We start from the raw sequence: 21,607 nt of genomic DNA on the forward strand, positions 1-21,607 counted from the left end.
ACCCTATAACACCAGCAGAGGGAGCGCGTAACACCCCCACCCTAAGATACTGAATAAGTTTCTGAAAATGAACTAAAAAACACCACCAAATTTCAGCAACTGTTCAGTAGCACAGACATCACCTGCGCGACAATGCATCAGCCAAGACATTATCTTTGCCACGGATATGCCTGATCTCCAGGTTGTAGTCTTGCAGCTGCAAACTCCAGCTCATTAACTGCCGGTTCTTATTCTTCATTCTCTGCAAAAATACCAAAGGATTATGATCCGTGAGTACGATGACAGGGACATTCGAGGAGCCAACATAAACCTCGAAATGATTCAGAGACATTAAAACAGCAAGGGTTTCTTTCTCAATGGTGGAGTACCACTTCTGATGACGATTAAACTTCTTAGAGAAGTACGAAGCTGGATGCTCCACCCCATCTGAATCATCCTGTAGAAGAACTCCACCAACCCCATGATCACTAGCATCCACTGCCAGCTTAAATGGACGCTCAAAATCAGATGCCGCAAGCACAGGTGCGCGCACCAGAATACTTTTAGTATGATCAAAGGCTTGTTGACACTCTGCGGACCACACAAAAGCTACCTTCGGACTCAGCAAATCCGTCAAAGGGGCAGCCACCGCAGAGAAGTTTGGACAGAATCCTCTATAGTACCCAACCATAGCCAGATACCTACGGAGTTCAGTCCTGGAGGTTGGAGCAGGAAATGCGGCAATATGCCCCACCTTTTCCTCGAGAGTGCGAACCTGACCCCGGCCCACCACCTTACCCAGATACGTTACCGTGGCCTGACCAAACTCACACTTCCCCAGATTGATCGTTAGGTTTGCCTCCGCTAGACGATGAAATACCTCCTTCAGATGACCGATGTATTCGATCCACGACCTGGAGCACACAACCAAATCATCAAGGTATGCCTCACAGAAGGATAAACCAGACAATACAATGTTCACCAACCGTTGGAAGGTTGCCGGCGCATTGCGCATCCCAAATGCCATTACCGTGTACTGAAGAAAGTCATCAGGCGTAACGAACGCAGAGATCTCCCTCGCCCGCCTAGTCAAAGGAACTTGCCAATACCCTTTTAACAAGTCCAACTTAGACACAAAAGATGCACTTCCCACACGATCTACGCAATCCTCCATCCGTGGGATAGCAATCCGGCTTAGTTACACCATTCACTTTCCAAAAGTCCATGCAAAACCTGTCCTCCCCATTAGCCTTCGTAGCCAGTAGACACGGAGAACTCCACGGACTACAACTAGGTTCAGCAATGCCATGCCGCAGCATATAGTCAACCTGACTCCTTAGACGATGACGCTTGTCAGGGTTGACCCGATGCGGATGCTGTTTAATTGGCGCAGCACCGGCCACGTCAATGTCATGCTGCAGCACTGACGTCTGAGAAGGCACATCCGAGAACAGTGACCCATTTGACTCCACCAAAGCAAGCAGGTCACCCCGCTGACTTCCAGTCAAATGAGACATCCGCAAGGGAAGCGACTCCAAAGCCTCAGAGTTACACAGCTTTCCCTGCGTCACTGCCACAGACAACCGTGCCTCACCCACATCACCACCCGTGTCAGGGGGCAGCACCACTGCAGCCAAAACAGGCTTAGACGAAACCGACGGACACAGCTCCTCCCCATCAACCTCGACAGGCTCCTGCTCATGGTACTGCTTCAGCATGTTGACATGACAGAGCTGAGTCTTACACCTCCGATCAGGGGTACCAATAACGTAATCCCTCTCACCAACCTTCTTAACCACCTGATAGGGACTGCTATACCGAGCCTGCAGACTGGAACCAGGAATAGGCAACAACACCAGGACCTTGTCACCTGGAGATAAATTCCTACTAGAAGCCTTCCTGTCGAACCAGTCCTTCATCCTAGACTGAGCAGAAGCAAGATTACCCATTGCCAGTTCGCATGCCCTCCTCAGTCTAGACCAAAAAGTACAGACGTGGTCTAAAATACTACGGTTTGTATCCTCCTGCAACCATTTCTCCTTCAGGACCCTCAACGGACCACGTACAGTATGCGCGAACACCAGGTCAGCAGGACTGAACCCTAATGACTCCTGCACGACCTCACGCACCGCAAACATAACTAGAGAACCCCCTCATCCCAGTCTTTTTCAAACTCCAGGCAGTAAGTCCTCAACATAGATATCAAAGTCTGGTGAAACCTCTCGAGAGCTCCCTGGCTCTCAGGGTGATACGCACTGGAGTAACAATGCTTAATATCTAACAACTTCATCACCTGACCAAAAACCTTTGACATGAAGTTGGAACCTTGGTCACTCTGCACAACCTTGGGCAAACCGAACAACGAAAAAAACTTAGTGAGAGACTTCACAATGGTAGGGGCAGTAATTCTACGCAAAGGGACCACCTCCGGAAAGCGGGTAGACGCACACATAATTGTCAATAAAAACTTGTTGCCCACCCTTGTCCGAGGTAGAGGACCCACACAATCAACTAGTATCCGCTCAAACGGCTCACCGACCACAGGGATTGGATATAAAGGCGCAGAAACAATCGATTGGTTCGGCTTTCCTGCCACCTGGCAAATGTGACAACACCTGCAGTGCCGTTTCACGTCCTTTTTCAACCCTGGCCAAAATAAATTCCGTAAGATACGGTCATACGTCTTATTGACCTCCAAATGTCCACCCAGAGGACCATCATGAGCCAAACAGAGTATCTCGTCCCTATACCGACGAGGTATCACAATCTGATCAACCACGCTCCAATCATCATGCCCAGATATATCCAAGGGAGACCACTTTCGCATCAGTAAGCCATCCCTTAGAAAACACCCCTTTGCTGTGGAATCCATATCCCCCTCAGGCACCGCGCAGTCGAACAGATCAGATAAACCTGGATCACTCTTTTGCTCCTCAACCAGCCGGTCACGTGACAGTGACACCGACACATTTCCAGACACTACCCCATCTTGAGATGTAGAAACACTGTTCACAACACAGGATCTATCATCCTGATCCCCAAAAATGCTCTCACTCAGGTCCACTACATCCCCAAACTTCGCCTGGCTCTTAGCCATAGCCCTCGTGACAGCAAAAGCTGCGAAGACCCTCGGATGCTGCATAGCCAATCTATCAGGACCCTGCACCATCAGAACAGCCGTCACCTCAGGAGTAACTAAAACTCTACCTCCTGCCAAGTCATTCCCCAAAATCACAGAAACTCCCCCAACGGGAAAACACGGCCGTAACCCAACAGTTACCTGGCCTGAAACCAACTCGGACTCGAGACTCACGGTATGCAAAGGCACTACCATGTCATCCATCCCGAATCCTACCACTGGGACACTTGACCCAACCGATGTTTCCCCAGAAAACGGCAGTACACTATCCAATATAAAGGACTGATAGCACCAGTATCACGCAAGATGGATACTGGAACTCTATCACCCCCATCCTCTAGAGAAACAAAACCATTCATGATGAACGCAGAATAATTCCTACACTCATCAGACTCAGGCACCTCAGGAACCACAGGTGTCTTCTGTGTACCCACCAAAGCCACAGGCTTTGCATCCTTCTTTTTCAGAACGGGACACGACTTTAACATGTGCCCTTTCCCTCTACAATAGTAGCACACAGGACCTTCCTTAGTCCTCAAATTTCCATCAACCTTATCAGCTTGGACCTCCCCCTGTATCAAAGTGCTGCCACTTGCAGGCACAGAAACAGCTTTGACACTGCCACCGGCGACACCACCACGATCAACCGGCCGTGCACCAAAACTATAGGATCGCCCAACAAAATCAGATTTATGAGTCAATACATACTCATCTGCCAACACCGCGGCCTTAGACACCTCATTCACCTTCTGCTCATTAAGGTAAATAGCAACCCTCTCAGGGAGACAGTTCTTAAAGTCTTCCATAATCATCAAGGCCCGCAGTAGCTCAAAATCCTTCACCCCTTGAGAAGCGCACCACCTGTCAAAAAGTGCCTCCTTCTCCCTAGCAAACTCCACATAAGTCTGACTATCAAACTTCCTAAAGCGCCGGAACTTCTGCGTACGCCTCTGGAACTAATTCATAAGCCTTTAATACTGTAGACTTCACACACTCATAGTCCAGACTGCTTTCAACAGACAAAGACGAGTACACCTCCCGTGCATTACCCACAAGGACACACTGCAATAGCAAGGTCCACACGTCCCTAGGCCACTTCAAGGACAAAGCCACCCGTTCAAACATTGTGAAACACTTGTCCACATCCTTCTCACTAAACGGGGGAACCAGGCGGATGTTCTTGCTCATATCCAACTCCCGTTCCCTAGAAGAAACCCGGGAGGCATCCAATTCCTTCTCCCACAGCCTAATCTCTGCCCTCTTGGTTTCCTCCTCAGCCCTCTTGGTTTCCTCCTCAAGTCGTTTCATTTCAAGAACATGAATTAGCTCATCCTTTTTCAAGGCCATTTTCTGTGACTCAAGCTTCATCTCCTTCAACCTAATGACTGCCTCCATGTCCTGACCAGGCTGTATAGAAGATAGAGGACTGACTGTACAACCAGGCAATACCTCACTTTTCACCAAAGCAGACCATAACACCATCTTTATAGACTGTTTCTTCGAATGCTTATCAATAGACACGCCATAGTTATCCGCCAGCAAAATCAAACTCTCCTTAGTACACCTATCAAACAACTCCTGACAAGGAGCCTCAACAAAGTCTTGCACCTTAAATTCCATATCAAATGTAGCACCAAACCACCAGCTAAACTCTGGGCACAAATGCTACCACTAACAGGGAAGAAAAAATTCCCTCACACACACAGACTTCCTCAGTCACCAGAAGCCTATCAAAAAAACCCCCCAAAAACGTCTAGGGTCCTCAAAGCTTAGGACGAGCCCCCATTTTGTTACGACTCCCGAATGCAGGTACTTCAGAGCCGTGTAACATGTCAAAAAACCAGGTTCAAGTTCAAAAATCTTTTAATTATTCAATGGAACACAAAACCCAAACCTGATTTAAACAACCCAGTCAGGGATATGGATGGACTAACAAACAATTAAACAGTGCTCCAGCCAGCCACGTAATGGACCGTCGAACCAGAGACTCTAAAACCTGCCTAAAGAGATATAACCCTGAAACAAAATACACAAAAACACTAAGGTCAGCCCTTATCCATCCCAATTCAATATTTGTTAACAAGGAATGGTGAAAGTACACAAGTCAGGGTCGACGAAGAAGAGAGGGAATCCTGGGAGACTCTGGTATTTAAGCTTCAGATGAGTCACCCGTCACCTGACGCAGCTTGGCCAATCGGGTACAGGAGCCTTTAACCCCGTGATTCCTGACTCACAGCCATGCCTGCACTCAGGAGAAAACAGAAACAGGTGAGTACCCTATAACACCAGCAGAGGGAGCGCATAACAGTCATAACCGCCAAGCGTCCACAACCAGTTTCATCTTTGACCTAGTTAATCACCGAGCTCCACTCCCTGATTAATAATCGAACCCCCCAACTAATGCTAACAAAGGGGGGGCCCCGGTGGGGGTCCCTCTACGCAGGGATTCCCCCCCTCTACATTGGGGACCGAGGTATTCCCTGCAACCTATTTCTCTCGCGGTTCACAGACTCGCCAGCTGCCTGCCAATTTTACGGGCTGGAAGAGTCTGTGTACCACGTGTACATGAAGTGCGTGAGGCTGCAGCCACTGTTTGAATACCTATAGGGGCTGCTCCTTGCCTTCTGGCTGCATTTTTCACCCACCATCCTCATCTTTGGACACCCTGTGCGTAGGGGAGAGGGTAGGGCTGAAGATGTCCTGGTTGGGTTGCTCCTGAGCCTGGCCAAGCTGGCCATCCGCGAGTCAAGGCGCCAGACGATGGAGGGCTCTACCCAAGCCGGCTGCCTGCCCCTTTTCCGGGGATATGTCCATGCCCAGGTGCGGATAGAAAGGGAATACGCCCTGTCTACGGGCACCCTGAGGGAGTTCCGCGACCGCTGGGCACCGAGGGGGGTTGAATGTATCCTGGACAAGGATTGCAATATAGTTGTTTAACAGTTGCTTAGCGTATTTGTTTGTCTTGTATTATGGTGGTGTTTTGTTTTATTGTATTGTAAATACTATTTTAATATTTGAATAAATATTTTTGATTAAAAAAAAACATTTTTTTTTAAACTAATGCTAACAAGACAGGAACATGCTCCCATTGTCCAGTGATCCCCACCATGCCTCCTGTGCTGGGCCTCATGTGCTACTAAATTTCTTACCAAGAAACTTCTAAATCAAATCTTCATTTCCTTGCCCAACAGTCACTGTCTTGCTTTACAAATCAGTTTCTAGTCCATGGTGCCCTGGCTTTTAATGGCATTAGTTTTCCCCAAAACAAAGCAGCCTTTACAATCAGAGTCCATTGCTTAGAAGAAGCTCATGTGTCTCATACAAGGTGATGGTGTGTGTTGTGAGAAACCTAAGATTGAGAACCTTCTGTATTCAGGCAAGGGAAAAATAAATCAGAGCGATAAGTAATTAAAAATGTATTTGGTTCAAAATGTTATTATTGCAACAGTGCATTACCAATTTAGATTAGTTTAGTTTAAACATGCAGCGTGGAAACAGGCCCTTTGGCCTGCCAAGTCCGCGCCAACCAGCGATCCCCGTACACGAGCACTATCCAACACACTAAAGACAATTTTACAATTTACCAAAGCTAATTAACCTACAAACCCGGAGTGTGGGAGGAAACCAGAGCACTCGGAGATAACCCATGCGGTAACAGGGAGAACATACAAACTCCGTATGGACAGCGCCCGTAGTTAGGATCGAACCTGGGTCTCTGGCGCTGTTAGGCAACAACTCTACCGCTGTGCCACCGTGCCACCCCGGCACTAGGGACCCAGCCTGGCAGCTTCCCTCAATGTACTTGCGCTCAGGAGATCCACTCAGCTACAGCACATAGTTTCCAATAAGGCTGACTTTAAAACTCCTAAAACATATACAGCAACATCATTCATAATTAATAGTTAAAAATTAATTACATGCTGGTATTACAAGCTGACATTTGTGTGCATCAATTAATAATAATTATGGCAACTTAAAATCACTACTGAACAGTCATTGTAAAATTAAAACAGTTTATTACAGGAGTAGGTCAGCCTCTCCTAGTCGCTACAGAGGAATATTATCCTGTTGGTACAAATGAGTCTCCCTTTGAATGACTGTATAGGTCAGGCCAGTGTTGATCATGCATTGCCAAAGGTTATGTTAGTTAACTTTAAACAGTAAATCAAAACTACAGAAGTGGGAAATTCTCAGCAGGGCAGAATTATTTCTAGTTTCCCCAAAAATCCTTGTGGATGTTGATGTAAATAAAAAGTCTCTTAAGTTCTGAGAATCAAAGCAAAAATAGAATATTAGGAATACACAGTAAATCTTTCACATAACCACCACATGGTTAACAAAAAAGTGATTATTTAATTAGGTGCATTCTGCTAAATAATCTACATCTAAAATATTTGAAAAAGACACAAATTCAATGAATCAGGCGGGATCTCCGGAGAGCATGGATAAGTGATGGGTAGACACAAAATGTTGGAGTAACTCAGTGGGAAAAGCAGCATCTCTGGAGAGAAGGAATGGGTGACTTTCGGGTCGAGTCCCTTTGTCAGTCTGAAGAAGTGTCTTGACCCGAAACGTCACCCATTCCTTCTCTCCAGAGATGCTGCCTTTCCCACTGAGTTACTCCAGCATTTTGTGTCTTCCTTTGTGTCTCAGTTACTCCAGCAGTTTGTGTCTACCTTTCCTACACATGGATAAGTGATGTTTTGGGTCAGGGACCATCATCAATGATTGTGGTTGGGGCGTGGGAGGGGGGGGGGGGATTAAAGGGGGAGAAAGCTGGAAGAGTGGCCTCCGTCTATACTGCATTTGGTGCAAATGATGCAACACTCTATAAAAGTGCAAACAGTACCAAATTATTATCTTTTGATTTCAACTATCTTGATTCCGCACATAAGTATAGGTAAATTTGGTCCATCAACTGAAGCAACATGAATGTTCAGAGGGTAGCAAAGGGGAATACACAGGACGCCAAATGTAAAGGGACATCAGGTTTTGGCAGGAGAAGTTTTACAGAAAAAAGGCACCAGAGCTAGAAGAGATTTCAATTGTGTAGAGTGTGGAACAATCTGTTCCATCTTACATGAAGCACAGAGAAAGAATTAATAACACGTTATAGCCCTGTCCCACGGTACGAGTTCATTCCAAGAGCCCTCCTGAGTTTGCCCTGATTCGGACTCGGAGATTTACAGTAATGGCCACTCGTCGGCACTCGGGGCCCATCGTGGACATTTTTCAACATGTTGAAAAATTTTTAAGAGTCTTCCAGTGCTTACCTGCCATTTGCCAGTCTTCCTGTGTTCCTGTCATTAGCGTTATGAGCCGCTAAGAGGCGTCCCCAAGCTCCGACGTACCCGCTACGTTCTTTCTCCGTGCTTACCACGAGTTTGATTTCTTTTAAACTCGGGAGAGCTCTTGGAATGAACTCGTACCGTGGGACAGGGCTTTTAGGAGCAGCTGTCAGAGGAATGGATACTCAATGTTTACTTTGAGTCAAAACTGGAAGTAGATTAACAAAGCAAAAAGCATCTGCGTAATCAGGAAAACATTACAGATAGGGGGGAAGGGAATCTATGAGTGACTACAATTAGATAGTTAAGAGCTGTATTAAACAAGAATATATTTCCATTAATTAGAAACAAGGAACTGCAGGTGCAGGATAATACACAAAAAGACACAAAGTCGTGGAGTAATTCAGCAGGTCTGGCAGCATCTCTGGAGAACATGGTTAGGTGATGTTTTGGGTCAAAAATACTTCAGTCTGAAGAAGGGTCTCAACCCGGAACGTCACCAATTCATGTTCTCCAGAGATGCTGCCGGACCTGCTGAGTTACTCCATCACTTGTATCCTTTTGTATATATCCATTAAGCTGGACAACAGTGGGCCAGTGTTAGGTGGGTGAACATGATCAATCATGCACAGTGGTCCACGAGGACAAAGAATGATAATTCAACATGGTCATTGGGTGAAGAAATCTGACTTTGTTGGGAACTAATTGATGCCGTGGCAAGTTAGTGCCTTCATTCAGCAGAATGTTTCTTTAGAAAAAAAATCCTTAATAATTGTCACACAAATACTGGATATCTGTCAATGCACAGAGAAAGGTTATATCAATTCCTAAAGTTTGAACAATTTTTTATGTTAGAAGCAATAGTCGGAAAGTATTATTGTGTCCTTTTTTTCTTTTTTTGCTATTTGAATACAGTTTATTGTTGCGGAAATCTGTCAAATTACTTCCAGGAAAATTCTTTAGGCTGGTGGTTATTTTACAAAGTAAAGCATGACAAGACCACCATGTTTCCTCCTGTTTATTGTTCATTGCTGTGTTTTGAGACTGACACAACTAAAACTAAGGTTTAAAAGAGGCCAACGTCTGATGAACAAGAACGGTGTCAAAATAGATCTTGCTGAAGGATTTTCTCACACGCCGATACAGTGGGTGTTGGTATTATGACATGTGCAGGCCTCATTGTTATTTCTCACAACAACTTTGCCTGCCCTTGTACTCAATCTTCCGGGTGGCCAGGTCATAAAATAGCCATGATTTACATTCCTGGTTCAAATTATCCACCTTTTCTCTTCCTGCCTCATTTGAGCTCCTTGTTTTGTACTTCACACTATCTTTCAATTATTGGAAACAGCGCTGTTCTTTCACCATCTACAGATGGTTGCCAGAAATTCCACTTCCCTGGCAACGGCTGAAGAAGAACACACTTCTATCAAAACCTGTTAATCTTGTGTTTGAATATTTTAACACATAATTATAAACAAATGAAATATATTTACTTTGCTGTATGTTGGTTTATCTCTAAATATAACCTACAATGAACTAACTAATCTATGGAAGATAATTGCTTTATATAGAGCTTTTCTTTGTATGTACTATGAATCAAGTAGTCCTTTTCTAATGGTTTTGTTGATTTTGTTCGGGATTATACCAAATGTTTTAAAAAATCATTTCAGAGAATATTTTATGGCTAAATTCACACACCCTGCCCCAATCAACATAGATCCCCCCTTGAAGAGGGTAACTTTAGAGTATACAATAGTTTATTGGTTAGCACCATGATGTCAATGGGGATGAATAGGTTTATTCAGATTCTAATTACAACCAGAAGGAACACCCATGTTTCCACTCAGCACTTACTATGACAACCCGCCACATCCAATATTCACCTGACGGTATATTGGTGATCATTACACGATAGTGTGCTGGCAAACTGCCCGAAGGCATTGACCTCATTTTGCTTTTCTGTTTTATATACCTTTCTTGGCATTTGTAGATAACATCTTAAATAACATTGTTTAGATCTTAAAAGCTTCTTCAAAGCCATTCACTCTGTAACAAAAAGGGAGGTAAAAATTGTGTGGATTCTCCCACAATAACTGGTTTCACAGATCCCTCAACTGAAATCTGGCAAAAAGGACACAATGTCTCAATAGCAAACTATTGCTAGATAGCTTGTTTAGGACTTGGCTTTTATTTTCCAATAGATGTATTGAATGTATCAAATTGTGGCAACTTGTGAAATAATAAAGGAAACCTTATCAAAGAGGCAATGGCAAGAAAAACTATATGGATACCATTGGAAACACAGTTTTAAAACAACATAATTGATTTTAAATCTTTCATACAAAGGTATACATGTTGATGAATCTTCCCTGCACTCTCTCCAGTCCAATTATGTCCTTCTTATAGTGTGGTGACCAGAACTGTACACAATAATCTTGCCGTGGCCTAACCAACTTTTACAAACTTGTGAAAATCAAAACTGCAAATGTTGCATATCTGAAATAAAAACAATAGTAATCATAGTTTTTCTATTTTTATTTGATAAAGCTGTATGCAAATTCCCAATTATTATTTTCTATGTCCCAACTAATGAATGCAATAACCTTGCAGGCCTCTGTAAATAAGCTCTTCTAAGCTTTCCTCCAGTCTAGTTCAGTCAAAAAAGCACTGATTCAAGCACTGGAACGACTTTATTTTTGGATTGCACAACAAATTCCCCTATATAATACCTAAACCACCACAGGTTCGATCCTTTTATCTGCCTGGCCAAGCCCTTCAGCCTCGTGCAAGCAGAAACACTCCAAAATGTCATGCAGTCCCAAAACGTCACGCTCTTCCAGAAGATCGCTCTTCCAAAAGATCACGCTCTTCCAGAAGATCGACAAAGGACCTCATGGGGGCTGCCTTTTATAAGTCCCCGAACCTTGAGGGGCTGAACGACAGAGGGGTGGTCTTTTTACAATCCAATCAAACATATTAATTACAACAATACATTATTGACAATTACCAAATTCAATAACAGAAGCCCTCATACATTGTTAGGAGATGTTTCTGGAGTAAGCTAACTTAACTTGAATAATGCAACATTTACCCTGGCATTCAATCAAACCATCCAGGACTTAGCATTTTTAACCAATCAACAACAGCAGGGTAACTGTCTAGCAACATTATTCACAATATGTACACTTAGTTTGCAGTAATCCAATCAACTTCATGCATTTCACACTTCCTTGGAGGTCCTCTGCAGAAATCCCATTCATTCTGTCAATTGAATCTGCAACACTGATCTGGGCTCTAGACTCAGTGGCATCATTCAGAAGATGGCCTTATTTCTGCAGAGCACATCAGACTTGAGCAAAATGGCCGAACAATACATGAGTCTTTTACTAAATGTTGGTGCTATTACTGCTCTGTTTTAGCCAGGATTTACACCTTCTTCACAATTTCATCCACCTGTGATGCCAACTTCAGGGATCCATGGGCATATGCCAAAGTTCCTCTGTTCCTTAACACTCTCTGGTTCCCTAGCATTCACTGTGTATATGAATAGACAATAGACAATAGGTGCAGGAGTAGGCCATTCGGCCCTTCAAGCTAACACCGCCATTCAATGTAATCATGACTGATCATCCCCAATCAGTACCTCGTTCCTGCCTTTTCCCATATCCCCTAACTCCGCTATCTTTAATGCCCTATCCAGTTCTCTCTTGAAATCATCCAGAGAACCTGCCTCCACCACCCTCTGAAGTAGAGAATTCCACACACTTACAACTCTCTGTGAGAAAAAGTGTTTCCTCATCTCCGTTCTAAATGGCTTACCCCTTATTCTTAAACTGTGGCTCCTGGTTCTGGACCCCCCAACATCGGGAACATGTTTCCTGCCTCCAGCGTGTCCAAACCCTTAACAATCTTATATGTTTCAATAAGACCCCTCTAAAGACATCCTTCTAAAGTCCAGAGTGTACAAGCCCAGCTGCTTCATTCTCTCAGCATATGACAGTCCCGCCATCCCATATCCTAATCTTATTAGTCTTCTCAAAATGCATGATCTTATAAATTACAGGGTTAATTTCCATCTGCCATTCTTTCTGTGCTATCATTAAGATCACCTATTTTCAGGACATCTGTGGAGTTATCAATCATACCTCTTATATCCCGAACCAGATATTTAAAACAACTTTTATATAAAACAAACAATAGATTTTCCAGAAATGACCCCTATGTTATATCACTGACCAGGGGCTTCCAATCACAAAAAACAACCCTCCGTTTTCTCCCTCTACGTCCTACTACCAAAATGGTTTTTGATCCTAGGTTGCCAGCTTGCCATCAATCCCATGGGGTTCAACCATCTGGACCAGTCTTAGATGTGGAACCTTATCAAAGGCCTTACTAAAATCAATGTAAATGATATCAACAAACGGTCCTTTTCAATACATTGTTTTCACCCTCAACCAAGTCAAAGTGGTCAGACATGATCTCTCATGAACAAAGTCATGCTAATTAATTCCAGATGATGCTCTTGTGCTCCTCGATTGACACTTTCTTTGAGTGCAAACTACAATATATCAGCTTGATAGACTGCAGAGTGTTTGGACAGAATCTATTAACAGTCCCTAAACTGTGTAATTTGTCCAATGCCAAGGCCATCTCATTTAATAGCACAAATTTCTATCACTAAACAACTGGAAGCTGTAATTCAGGCAGAAACCCAACAAAATAATGGACCAGCATGACTGAATCTTTTGGATGTCTATAAGGCAGGTTATGTTTCACTCACCACACTGGACTCTTCAAAAATCAATAAAATGCATTGAATGATCTTTGTATCCATTAACAAGTTGCATAAAATAATGCATTAAAACTAGCAAATATATTGCAATTAAGGGAATATTGCTAGTGTAGTTCAGGGTAGGTTAAAACTAGAGGGGCAGGAAGAGAGGAGGTGGGAACCAGAGCCGCAGATCAGCAAGTGGAGGGACAGAAGGGAAGTCAAGAGGCTATGACGTTAGTCTGAAAAGAAAGGCAGGGACGGACAGATTGATGAACCTAGTGAGACTAATGGGCCAAAATGTAATTATTTCAATGCAAGGAGTATTCTGGAGACAGCAGTCTGGATCAGTCCCAAGTCTCTTCTTTGATGTTGTGGTCATTACAAAGACTTATTTGCGAGAGGGATAGATCAGGCAGCTCAATATTTCAGGGTTTTGATGTTTCAGACGTGATAGCAAAGGAGATAAAAGAGGTGGATGTTGCTTCACTAATCAGGCTGCACTCAGAGAGGACAGTTGGGAGATCATCCACTGCAGCAATAGGAATAGACCTCAAAAATATAAAGAAGTGTGATCACTCTGATAGGATTATCCTATAAACCTCCCATTAGCCAGTAGCTTGTAGAGCAACAGGTATGTACACAAATTATAGCATTTGTAAAAGCAACAGTGTTGTCATAGTGGGTGATTTAAGTAAATTCCCCAATATTAACTGAGTGTAAAAGGCTTAGATGGGACAGAATTTGTGAGGTGTTTCCAAGAGGTTTCTGGAAACAATTTGTGGATAGTCTGACGAGAAACAGAACTTTACGGGCCCTTGTGTTGGGAAACTAGCCTAGCCAGGTGACTGGTGTTTCAGTGGGAGACCATTTTGGGTGCAGTGATCGCAACTCCTTAAGTTTTAAGATTGTAATGAATAAGGATAAGTCTGGATCTTAGGGGAAAGTGCTAAATTGGCATTGGGCAAATTACATTATTAGGCAGGAGTTAGGGGGAATAAATTGGGAGCAGCTGTTATTGCGTTAGGATTAGGATCTGACATCTGGGAGTCATTTAAAGTCCAAATGATCAGAGTTGGTCCTGAAAGGGGAAGGAACAAGGTAAGGGAACATTGGATGACCAAAGAGGTTGTAAATTTGGTCAAAAAGAAAAAGGAAGCTCATGTAAGGTTTAAGTAGATAAAATTAGACAGAGCCTTTGCGTAATATAAAGCAAGCAGGAAATAACTCAAGCGGGGAATTAGAAGGGCCAGAAAGGGCCATAAAATGTGTTTGGCAATTGGGATAAAAGAGAATCCCAAGGCATTTTATACATCCATTAAAACAAGAGCTTTTCAATGGAAGGAGTGAAGTGGTAAAGAAGGCGTATGCGATGCTTATCTTCATCAGATAATTGAATATAAAAGTTTGGAAGTCACATTACATCTTTTTTTAAAGTTTGGTTAGGCCACATTTGGAATATTATGTAACATTCTGGTCACCACATTACAGGGAAGATGTGAAGGCTTTGGAGAAGAGGTTTACCAGAATACTAGAAATAAAGAACTGCAGATGATGGTTTATGCCAAAGATAGAATGCTGCCTGGATCAGAGAAGAAATTGAACAAACATATTGTTTTCTTTGTAACATTGAAGGCTAATAGGAGATCTTATAGAAATGTATAATATTATGAGAGCTATAGATACCATAGACAGGCTGAATCTTTTTCCCAGGGGGGAACGTCAAACATGAGCATAGCTTTGTTGAGAAGAGGAAAGTTAAAGGAGATGTGCAGAGCAATAGTGGCAGTTGGGTGGAACAAGCTTCTAAGGGCAGATATGATAGTGGTGTTAAAGAGGCTTTTAGATAGGTACATGAATATGCAAGGGATGGAAAGATATAAATCATATGCAGGAAGAAAGGATTATTTTAATATAGCATTGTGTTCAACACAGACATTGTGGCCCAAAGGATTTTTTTCCTATGTTGTACTGTTCTATTTTCAATAAGGGTGGCACAGTGGCACAACTGCTAGAGCTGCTGCCTCACAGCAGCAGAGACCCGGATTCAATCCTGACCTAAGATGCTGCCGTGTAGTGTTTGCACATTCTCCCGGTGACCTCATGAATTTCCTCCAAGTGCTCCAGTTTCCTTCCACACCTCAAAGACAAGGGGATTTGCAGATGAATTGACAACTGCATATTGTCCCTAGTCCCTAGGATGAGAAAGTGGGATAATATAGAAATGGTGTGAACAGGTGATCTATGGTCGGCTTGGTTAGTGGATCAAAAGGCCCATGTCCATGCTGTATCTCTAAACTAAACTAATCTCATAGATAATCTGCACCAAACCAGAGCACCTGGAGGAAATTCATTAGGTCACCGGGAGAATGTGCAAACTCTACACAGACAGCACCTGAGCTCAGGATTGATTCCGGGTCTCTGGCGCTGTGAGGCAGCAGCTCTAGCAGTTGTGCCACTGTGCCACCCTCATAGAAAATCGAATAGTCAGCAATCTTCAGTGTAAACTGGCACCTGCAATTTATTTCTACATACTGACAATGTAAAAGATAGCTGATCAGTAGGCTATAAGTTGCAATATTGAGAGGTGCTACACCAGGAGCAGCTCAATGACCAGTCAGCAGCTGCTATGTTTAGTGAGGGTAGGAACACACCTCTGGTGATTGTGGTGGAGGGACTCCATTCAGAAGTTTGGCACAGTGCTGGAAATTAATGTTGAATTTTTAAGGGTAATTGAGGAAAAAATACTCAAGAAGCCCAAACAAAACCAGTCCACTACACATTACAATTGGCTCGGAGATACTCAAAGTACACCTACTGAGGTGTATTTGGAATTTATAGTAATATGAATCCTCCAACCCCACAAAGTCTGCAAGGATTAGTGATGGAGATATTGAGAGAGTTCAACCTAATTCAAGTTGAGATCTGACCAATGAGCCTCTATATGTAAACATTCCAGACAAATAATTTAGTCTCGTCCTTGAATCTTCCCATAATGATGCAGCCTTGCAGCATGCCACCCAGTCTAGGTCTTTCAAGATATTAAGAATATTTAAAAATAAATGAAATGCACTCTGGTTTCAATCTAGTTTCTTCCAACCTAACCTTGTTGGAAGTTAATGAGAGCAAGGTAGCAGCTTATGGCGGCAGGTCTCGTTCCTTGAAGTACATAACCCACAAGGTGACCCAACCCCCAATATTATGAAACACCCCATTGTCTGAGGTCCCGTGGGACATCCGCTATTTTTCTAAATGACCTTTTACTCAGTGAGATTTATATTTGAGGAAGGGGACGTGACACTGTAAACTGCTTCCTCCCTCTCATTAAATTTCAATGGTAAATTTTTTGAAAATTCCAGCAAAAACATTTGGTCTGGAGCCAGCATGGGGAATAATTAGGCAACAATTTAAATGGGATTTGAGTTGTCAGATATTTAGGGAGCAACAAGATTGGTTTGGCTGCAATATCCAATTCCAATTGTGCTTCTCTTTTGAAAAGTTTAGGAAGTAATTAAACGTCCTTGCTGACTGGAACATGGCAAGTGCCTTGGATAGTTTAGGGTCAAAAGCAACCAATTTTAAATAGAACTTAAGGCGTAGTACAAATATTCACACAACCCATGCATGGCATGAAGTTTATGGTTTCAATGCTAAAGCCAATAGATCTTTGTGGCACAGCTGTGTTCTCCATAAAATCAATAACTACAGTGTGTGTTTACAGGCAAGAAAAATATTTTACCAAGGAGTCATTGAAAATATGCAATCTTGTCAACAAATGAATGGTGATTACAAAAATATTCTGTGTGGGAGGGTGATTCTGGTAAGCACTGCTTCACTCTCCCCAGCATGTGGATAAAAGATTTGTTTATTTTAAAATCTGTCACAGCCATTTACTGTCTCTGCCCTGGGGCTGATCTCCTACTCTGTGCTAGACGAGGAAGGAGAGAGGTAAGAAAGGGGTTACCATAACTACACATCTGCTAAGGTAATCAGTACAAGTAGCTTTTAAAACTGCCAGACCGCATGTCCACTGAGAAAATCCTTGTACAGCAAAGCCCCTTAATAGGCTGTAATCATTTGTCAGCATACACATGTACACTTGCCCCATTGGGTCCCGATGGTAAATACAACTTGACAGCACCAGAGTGAGCCTGCTCTTTCTCATGTCATCTGTACATCAACCCCAAACTCTGCGATGTGATATATTTAGTAGTTGCTGTGCCTTCACGATCAGCAATAAACACAACACATCCCACATAGGCTGCTCTAGACGTTTGGTAGGAAATCTACTACCCAAGGTTTATTGAAGTCATCAGATGTTATAGATGTAATAATTTTCATTAGGTGAAAAAATATTGACAGGGTTTTTCATGTTTCTCTATTTCCAAAGAAATTGCACCCTTTAACTTGTAGACACATTTGTAAATACATCCGACGATTCCGTAAACATTTTGAAAATCTGGAATTCTGGAATTTCCATCTGTTCCTATATTTCCCAAAAACTGTACAACCAATATCATGTAACCACAAAATTGTTGTCCAAAGAGTCGAAAATAATTTATGTCCAAACCTTGTCTCATTCCAAACCATTTTTAAGATGGATGTTGCCATATATATTTGATAGAGAGCCCACAGTTGCAAATGTTATTTTGTTTGCATCTTTGCAGTCAGATATTATTTGTATAATGGAACTGAGCTTTGGCAGTAAGGTTAAAGAAATGTTGTGTAGTTTTTAGCATGTCTTGCTTGCTGATGGTAGTGTTACACTCTGGAAGTGTCTGGCATTTTTGCTTAATGGATCCCTCTGGACCTGCCAGTTCATTCACATATAGACATACGAGGGCTTAGTTTCCCCCTTCTTATAGCAGGGAGCACTGCACTCATGGAAAGTTTAGATCTTGAGGAGCTGAGAATAACTGGAAAAGGAAATGTTCAAAGAAGCAGGTAAATACCAAGCAAGTTGATTTTCTACCTCACAGGCAGGTGTGTGAGGTAGATGACAGGAGAGTTTCTCTGGCCATTTTAAAACATGTCTGTTCTCAATAAATTGAAAGAAGCAAGAAATAGAAGCCTACAAGCCAATGTTCGGGGTGCAAACTTCTCCCTATAGGATGAGACAAATGATGGAAAGTGTGCCCAGATATGAAGGGTGATTTACAAAATACACTACAATCAGTCACCCAATGCACTGACGGCACTTCCCAAACTTATGATCTCTCCCACCAAGGACAGCAGGAACACCACCACCTCCAGATCCTCCTCCAAATCACACGCCATCCAAATTTGGAAATGTATCATTGTCCCTTCACTATTGCTGGGTCGAAATCTTGGAACTCGCTCTGGCATTGTGGGTGTACCTTCACCACAAGGACCGCGATGGTTGAAGACGACAGCTCACCGTTACGTTCTTAAGGGCAATGAGAGATAAGCAATAAACGGCAACATTGAGAGTGCCACACACTTTCCACAAATAAACATTATAAAATCAGTACCTGTAGCAGGAGCACCGACTCAATCTCCTGGGCACTTCAAGTTGCTCCCTCTCACCCTACTCCAGTTATCAGACGATTGTCCGAGCAGCAGAGGGAAGCAATGTGACATACTGGTCACTCACTCTTGGTTGCCACTGGAAATTACACACTATAATTGCCGGTCATCCTGCATTTTAGCTTGCATTAAAGGGCTCATTAACACAAGGCAATTACTTGCAGGCAAAAGACTAAAAATCTTTCCTCCACTTTGACAGTTTCTCTCATGTCATCCATGTGATTTGACCTGTGAAGTAGCCCTCAAGTGCAGCCTTAATCTAATTCACTCGGTCGTGTTACAGGAGGAAGTTGCCCACAATGACAGCAAAATGCTGGGTTTCAGAGGAACTGTCAGAAAGTTGACCCCTGCCACAGTATTCTTCGGAGACACTTGGCTGATAAGGAAAGATCAGAGGTAGAATTCAGAAGACTGGTTAGCGGATGGATAACAGGGTGGTTGCCAGGGTAGCCATGAGAGGCAGGGGGTAGCCATGAGTAGCAGTGAGCAGCCAACATTTTTATAGTTTAGTTTAGTTTAGAGATACAGCATGGAAACAGGCCCAACAAGTCCGCATCAACCGATGATCACTAGTTCTATCCTACACACTAGGGACCATTTACAAAAGCCAATTAACCTACAAACCCGCACATCTTTGGGATGTGGGAAGAAAACCAGAACACACGGAGAAAACCCACGGGGTCACAAGGAAAACGTACAAACTACAGACAGCACCCGGGTCTCTGGCGCTCGAAGGCAACAACTCTACTGCTGCGCGATGATCACACATTTTATATCCCTTTAATATGCCTTTCAGGTTATCCAAAATGCTTTGAACCCCAGAGAAAGTACTTTTGAAGTGTAGTTATTATTCTTGTAAGAAAATGGTTACCAACCAGCAAACAAACATTACCATAGACGGCATTGTGATAATCACTTTATTTTGTCATTTTAATCAAGTGATAAATATTGGCCTGTGTAGCAGGGACAATGCGCTGCTCTTTTACAAGACTGTGCCACCAGCTCTGTTGCTTCCACCTGTTGTGATATACCACTGAATACGGCACTCCCTTAGGATCAGTCGAACCATCACCTTAGATCTTTGAGCCCAGGTTTCTGGGTTAGGTCTTGGACCCTAAACCCATTTAAACAAAAGAGTGAGACAGTGATATTGCTTCAGTAGGAAGAAATTAAAAATATAGAGCAGGCGTATTAAGCCAAGTTATCTTCCTTATTGACTTAGAAGAATGATTATTATGGTGATGAGTATAAGCTGGATGCTGAGGAGTAGACAATGGGAACTCATAGATAGACACAAAGTGCTGGGGTCAGGCAGCATCTCTGGTGAAAACGGATATGTGACGTTTAGGGTCGGGACCCTTCTTCATCCAGAGATGCTGCCCGACCAGTTGATTTACTCTAGCACTTTGTATCTGTTTTTGATATAAACCAGCATATGCAGTTCTTTGTTTCTACATGGGAACTTATAGAATTGTACCAACACCCAAAAGTAACTCTGGTTCATTCTTAGCAGCGTCGGTAAATACATAAAGTTCCCAAACATATTTGAAACTTCAATTTCAGGATGAAAACTCAGAAAGTACCTCAAAGTAAGCTATTTTAAGTCATGGGGTTTACAAAAAATGCTGATTATGGTGTAATTGAACAAAAACTAAAACCCAACTAATGGGTCAAGAGTCAGCATGTCAAAATTTACCATAGCTGGGACATGCATTAATAACCATCTATTATTAATATACCATCTCACACAAACATACGTTGTTAAGGGCCTGTCCCACTGTACGAGGTAATTCAAGAGTTCTCCCGAGTTCTCCCCTGATTCTAACTCGTGTAATGTATGTAGCAGGTACGTAGGAGCTTGTGGATGTCATGTAGCAGCTCGTACGAGTAAAAAGTAACAATTTTTTTCATCACAAGTATTTTTTTTACTCGTGGAAATTTTTCACAGTGTTTAAAACACGTCACGAGTTTACCGGATTTCCCGAGTACCTACCATTACTCGTACGAGCCGCTACGTGACATCCACGAGCTCCTACGTACCCGCTACGTACATTACATGAGCTCGAATCAGGGGAGAACTCGGGAGAACTCTTGAATTACCTTCTACAGTGGGACAGGCCCTTTATGTGTAGAATACAGATATTTTTTAATTAATCTACTGTTGCTAGATAACAAACAATGGAATTTAGGAAGTATTACAAGGGTGGTTATTTTACACCTGATACAATATTTCTTGGTTTACAATGTTTAATTTTTGGCACATATTGGTTCTGTATTGTGCCTGAGAGGATACTATAATAACCAATAATTGTGGGAAGTTTTCTGGTTGTTTTTCATATATGTTTATGTTGTGAAATTGTTCGCTGAACACTCAGATCCATCCCCAGGAAAGAGTCCTTTCTACTTTCTTCCAACTCCTTAATCAAGCAGCTTGTCAGGCTCACTTTAGCCTTGCTCAATCTTCAAGCCAAGATGTAATCACAACTAAAGTATCATGACTTAAGAATTACTTTGTGCAACTGCCTTATATTGAGCACAAACCTCACTACTTCACATCTGCCCCACCACCATTCCCTTCAACTTTTTCATGAAGTGACCATAGGAAGCACAGAACACTTGTAGAGTTACAGAAAGCTCCAGGAGAAATAAACAACCAGCCTATAAGTATTTAGTGATCCTTGGATAGCATAGGTGGGGATTTTGTCTGGCTTCTTTACGCCTGAACCTCCTGTGAGGTTGAGAAAGATTTTAGGCTGCCATAGAGTTCCAAAGTGACCGGACCGGTCCAAGTCGGTGTAGCCGCTAAATGGTGTCACCATTTCTTCAGACTCCAGTGGACATTAAATACCCAGAACGGCTGGTTTGGCCAACATTATCTGC

Source organism: Amblyraja radiata, chromosome 1 (genome assembly GCF_010909765.2).
Source record: "Amblyraja radiata isolate CabotCenter1 chromosome 1, sAmbRad1.1.pri, whole genome shotgun sequence".
Lineage (NCBI taxonomy): Eukaryota > Metazoa > Chordata > Chondrichthyes > Rajiformes > Rajidae > Amblyraja > Amblyraja radiata.